The following is a 6,000-nucleotide window of genomic DNA, read 5'->3' on the forward strand; positions in this document are numbered from 1 at the left end:
GAAGTAGGTGTATCTGTCTCTAAGTCAACAATAAAGAGAAGACTCCATGAAAGTAAATACAAAGGGTTCACATCTAGATGCAAACCATTCATCAATTCCAAAAATAGACAGGCCAGAGTTAAATTTGCTGAAAAACACCTCATGAAGCCAGCTCAGTTCTGGAAAAGTATTCTATGGACAGATGAGACCAAGATCAACCTGTATCAGAATGATGGGAAGAAAAAAGTTTGGAGAAGAAAGGGAACGGCACATGATCCAAGGCACACCACATCCTCTGTAAAACATGGTGGAGGCAACCTGATGGCATGGGCATGCATGGCTTTCAATGGCACTGGGTCACTTGTGTTTATTGATGACATAACAGCAGACAAGAGTAGCCGGATGAATTCTGAAGTGTACCGGGATATACTTTCAGCCCAGATTCAGCCAAATGCCGCAAAGTTGATCTGACGGCGCTTCATAGTACAGATGGACAATGACCCCAAGCATACAGCCAAAGCTACCCAGGAGTTCATGAGTGCAAAAAAGTGGAACATTCTGCAATGGCCAAGTCAATCACCAGATCTTAACCCAATTGAGCATGCATTTCACTTGCTCAAATCCAGACTTAAGACGGAAAGACCCACAAACAAGCAAGACCTGAAGGCTGCGGCTGTAAAGGCCTGGCAAAGCATTAAGAAGGAGGAAACCCAGCGTTTGGTGATGTCCATGGGTTCCAGACTTAAGGCAGTGATTGCCTCCAAAGGATTCGCAACAAAATATTGAAAATAAAAATATTTTTTTTGGGCTTGATTTATTTGTCCAATTACTTTTGACCTCCTAAAATGTGGAGTGTTCGTAAAGAAATGTGTACAATTCCTACAATTTCTATCAGATATTTTTGTTCAAACCTTCAAATTAAACGTTACAATCTGCACTTGAATTCTGTTGTAGAGGTTTCATTTCAAATCCAATGTGGTGGCATGCAGAGCCCAACTCGCAAAAATTGTGTCACTGTCCAAATATTTCTGGACCTAACTGTATGTATAGGCTACTATATGTCACAGTCCATGTTGGCATTCATGGTTTCCTCAATCAACTGTAGCTTCTCACAGCCGGCAACACTCATGTAGCCCCAAACCATGACACTCCCACCACCATGCTTGACTGTAGGCAGAACACACTTGTCTTTGTACTCCTCATCTGGTTGCCACCATAAAGTCTTGACACCATCTAAACCAAATAAGTTTTTAAATTACATGGAGCACTGGGTTTAAGGGGTTAAATTTAAGTCTGTTGAATTGTTCTTAGGGAATAGAGTTTACAGACAAGTTGTTTTTGTACTTCAACATTTGGTAACTTGGACTGATCACTCATTATTTTTAAAGGGTTTTTCACTACTTTTTCACCCCCTTACCATATATCATAGCTTTTCAAAACAATAGCTTTGTAATATACTTGTATTGGATGTATAGCTTTTATGAGTGCTTCTTCGCAGGTATCACATACTGCTGGATTATTATGCAGATTCCTCTTCCTCCTCTGTTATGTCTGATACCTCCTTTTCTGGCACAGAAATCAGACCAAATAAAAGGAAGTTGTCACTGGGCTCCTGATGGTGGGTGTGGATGATAAGGAGTGAATGACATCTTGCCTGAGCATGCCTCCTGAAGACACAATAAGGCTATCTGCGCACGTTGCGTTCTATTCCGCAGCGTGTAAGTCACTGCATGTCCGTCTCAGAATGCAGCCGAAAAGCTGTGTTCTGAGACACATTGTTACTGCAGAATTCCTGCAGAATTCATGCGTTCTGGATGCTTGCTCTGCCATACACAGATTGGGAAAAGCATCCATTTTAGACAGTGCGGTCCCACTCGGCTCTGCTGCATCCCCAAAGCCGAGTGGGACCGCACTGTCAAAAAGAGCATGGCTGGCTGCGAGACAGAGCCGTGCGATCAGAATGAACTCGGATGAACTTCACCCGACTTCATTGTGATCGCGCGGCTCTGTGCGTGTGCCGCGGCTTGATTTGCGATCACAGGTGAAGGACTCACCGGTGACCGCAAATCTCCTGAGTGACTGAAGTGAGTCGCACAATCAGCGGTGCTGTCACTCATGTTACCCGCGGCCAGCTCGAGTCCTCCACCTGAGACCTGAGACCTGTGGCTGTGGGTTACCTGAGTGACGTCTCCGCTGACAGCGCGGCTCACCTCAGTTTCTGCGTGGAGCTGATAGAGAGCGGTCGTGGTCACTGGCCGCTCCTGTCAGCTTCATGTAGCAGAGCTGGATGTGTCGTGGTACCTCATGAGGATTACGCCGGACCTGGAGGGGTGTTTGGGGATTTTAATAAAGTGGTGAAAGAGGGTGGTTTTTTTTGTCTTTTATTTCAAATAAAGGAATTTTTTGGGTGTATGTGTTTATTTACTTTCACTTACAGGTTAATCATTGGGGATGTCTCAGACGCCTGCAATGATTAACGTAGGACTTAGTGACAGCTATGGGCTGCAATTAACTCCTTATTACCCAGATTGCCACCGCACCAGGGCAATTCAGGAGGAGCCGGGGAGAGTCCCGGGACTGTCACATCTAATCGATTCGGCAATTCCGGACGGCTGCTGGATGATATTTTTAGGCTGGGGGGGCTCCCCATAACGTGGGGCTCCCTGTTGTGAATGTTAGTTATGTCTTGGCTGCTGGGAGACTCCCTCTGGTGGCCAGGAAAGGTTTGGACAGAGACCAGGTGTGTTGTGCAGTGGGTGTTTCCTTTGCTAACTCTCTGCTTATTTAAGTCCTGGTCTGATTGCAGGCTGTTGCCGGATGTCAGTTGTTCTTTGTATCTCTAGCCTGCTTAATCCTGCTCTACACCACATCTACTCCAGATAAGTGCTTGCTCTTTATTTATTGTCTGGTTCTTTGCTTATCTGGGTTTGTCATTTGTTGTGGTTGGTTTCAGTTTATTTCCTTCCAGGGATTTTCCCCCTCAGTGGATTGTTGAGGAACTCCCTGCAGTTCTGTGTGGAGTATAGCTCCTTTGGGTCCATGTGTTTGTGGCTTGTTGAATTTGTTATAATTCTTGTTTTCTGCTCATTGGTATGACAAGGGCACCTGGTATAGGACGGAGTTCAGATCGAGCGATCTGAGGGCCTTTTTGTACTATCAGGAAGTTGGTATTTTGCAGGGTTTTTCTCTGGCAACCATCAGTCCCTTTCCTGTTCTTTCCTATTTTAGTCAGCGGGGGCCTCACCTTTTGCTAATCCTGTCATCTACCTGTGTATTGTGTTTTTCCTATATCACCGCAGTCTTTGAATGTGGGGGGCTTCCGCTATTGAAATGGACCTGGTTAAGGTTCAGGCTATTTACGACTGGGTGCAACCGACTTCTCTAAAATCCCTGCAGCGGTTTTTGGGGTTTGCTAATTTGTACCGTAAATTTATAGCCAATTTTTCTGCCATTGTCAAACCTCTGACAGATTTGACAAAGAAGGGAGCTGATGCTGAGCATTGGACCCCTGAGGCTATTGTGGCCTTCCAGGAGCTTAAAAGGCGATTCACTTCTGCCCCAGTTCTGCAGCAACCTGATGTGTCTCGCCCATTTCAAGTTGAGATTGATGCCTCAGAGATCGGAGCAGGTGCTGTTCTGTCTCAACGAGACGCTACTTCGGGTAAACTTAAGCCCTGTGCCTTTTTCTCTCGGAAGTTTGCTCCTTCTGAACGGAATTATGATGTGGGGAACCGGGAATTATTGGCTATGAAGTGGGCATTTGAAGAGTGGAGGCATTGGTTGGAGGGGGCTAGGCATCAAGTTGTGGTGCTTACGGACCACAAGAATCTCATCTATCTGGAATCGGCCAAGAGGTTGAATCCTCGGCAGGCCAGGTGGGCTTTGTTTTTTACTCGGTTTAATTTTGTGGTCTCTTTTTTGCTGGGCACCAAAAATGTTAAGGCCGATGCCCTTTCCAGGAGTTTCTGCGCAGACTCTTTGGAGGTTGTCGAACCGTCTACTATCCTGAATGATGGTGTAGTTTTCTCGGCTATTTCGCCTGATCTGCGGTTAGCACTAGCGGAATTTCAGGGGGATAAACCTGAGAGATGTCCTACAGGGAAACTGTTTGTCCCAAACCAATGGAGAGACCGAGTTGTCTCTGAGGTTCATTGCTCTGTTTTGGCGGGTCATCCTGGCATTTTTGGTACTCGGGATCTTGTGACACGCTCTTTTTGGTGGCCTTCCCTGTCCCGAGATGTCCGTCATTTTGTGCAGTCGTGTGGAGTTTGTTCTAGGTCCAAGCCCTGTTGTTCACGTTCTAGTGGGCTATTATTGCCTTTGCCTGTACCTAAGAAACCTTGGACGCACATCTCTATGGATTTTATTTCAGAGCTTCCCGTTTCTCAGAAAATGACTGTGATTTGGGTGATCTGTGACAGATTCTCCAAGATGGTCCACTTGGTTCCCCTATCTAAGTTGCCGTCTTCATCAGAGTTGGTGCCTTTGTTTTTCCAACATGTTGTTCGTTTGCATGGTATTCCCGAAAACATTGTTTCTGACAGAGGGGTGCAGTTTGTATCCAGGTTTTGGAGGATTTTTTGCTCCAAATTGGGTGTTCAGCTGTCTTTCTCCTCGGCGTTTCATCCTCAGACCAACGGTCAGACTGAAAGGGCTAACCAGACCCTGGAGACCTATTTACGGTGTTTTGTTTCTGCGGATCAGGATGACTTGGTTTCGTTTTTGCCTTTGGCTGAATTTGCCCTTAACAATAGAGCTAGCTCTACCACGTTGGTGTCCCCCTTTTTCTGCAATTTTGGGTATCACCCTAGATTCCTCTCAGAGCAGCTTGAGGCGTCTGACTGTCCGGGGGTGGATTCGGTGGTCAACAGAATGCAGTCAACGGTTTAAAGTAGGGGACATGGTGTGGATGTCCTCTAAAAATATTCCTATGAGAGTTCCGTCTCCTAAATTTAAGCCCAGATTTATTGGACCTTATAAGATTTCGGAGATTATTAATCCTGTATCTTTCCGTTTGACTCTGCCTGCGTCATTTAAAATTCACAATGTCTTCCATAAGTCCTTATTGAAGAAACATGTGGAGCCAACAGTTCCTGCAGCAGCGCCTCCTGACCCTGTTTTGGTACAAGGGGATCTAGAGTATGAGGTTGAAAAAATTCTGGATTCCCGTCGCAGTAGTCGTCAGCTTCAGTACCTTGTAAAATGGAAGGGTTATGGGCAGGAGGATAACTCTTGGGTTGTGGCTTCTGACATTCATGCGGACAGGTTGGTTCGCGCCTTCCATCATGCTCATCCCGCGCGACCCGGTGGCGTGGGTGAGGGTTCGGTGACCCCTCCTAAAGGGGGGGGGGGTACTGTTGTGAATGTTAGTTATGTCTTGGCTGCTGGGAGACTCCCTCTGGTGGCCAGGAAAGGTTTGGACAGAGACCAGGTGTGTTGTGCAGTGGGTGTTTCCTTTGCTAACTCTCTGCTTATTTAAGTCCTGGTCTGATTGCAGGCTGTTGCCGGATGTCAGTTGTTCTTTGTATCTCTAGCCTGCTTAATCCTGCTCTACACCACATCTACTCCAGATAAGTGCTTGCTCTTTATTTATTGTCTGGTTCTTTGCTTATCTGGGTTTGTCATTTGTTGTGGTTGGTTTCAGTTTATTTCCTTCCAGGGATTTTCCCCCTCAGTGGATTGTTGAGGAACTCCCTGCAGTTCTGTGTGGAGTATAGCTCCTTTGGGTCCATGTGTTTGTGGCTTGTTGAATTTGTTATAATTCTTGTTTTCTGCTCATTGGTATGACAAGGGCACCTGGTATAGGACGGAGTTCAGATCGAGCGATCTGAGGGCCTTTTTGTACTATCAGGAAGTTGGTATTTTGCAGGGTTTTTCTCTGGCAACCATCAGTCCCTTTCCTGTCCTTTCCTATTTTAGTCAGCGGGGGCTTCACCTTTTGCTAATCCTGTCATCTACCTGTGTATTGTGTTTTTCCTATATCACCGCAGTCTTTGAATGTGGGGGGCTTGCTATTCTTGT

Source organism: Anomaloglossus baeobatrachus, chromosome 11 (genome assembly GCF_048569485.1).
Source record: "Anomaloglossus baeobatrachus isolate aAnoBae1 chromosome 11, aAnoBae1.hap1, whole genome shotgun sequence".
NCBI classification, from domain to species: Eukaryota; Metazoa; Chordata; class Amphibia; order Anura; family Aromobatidae; genus Anomaloglossus; species Anomaloglossus baeobatrachus.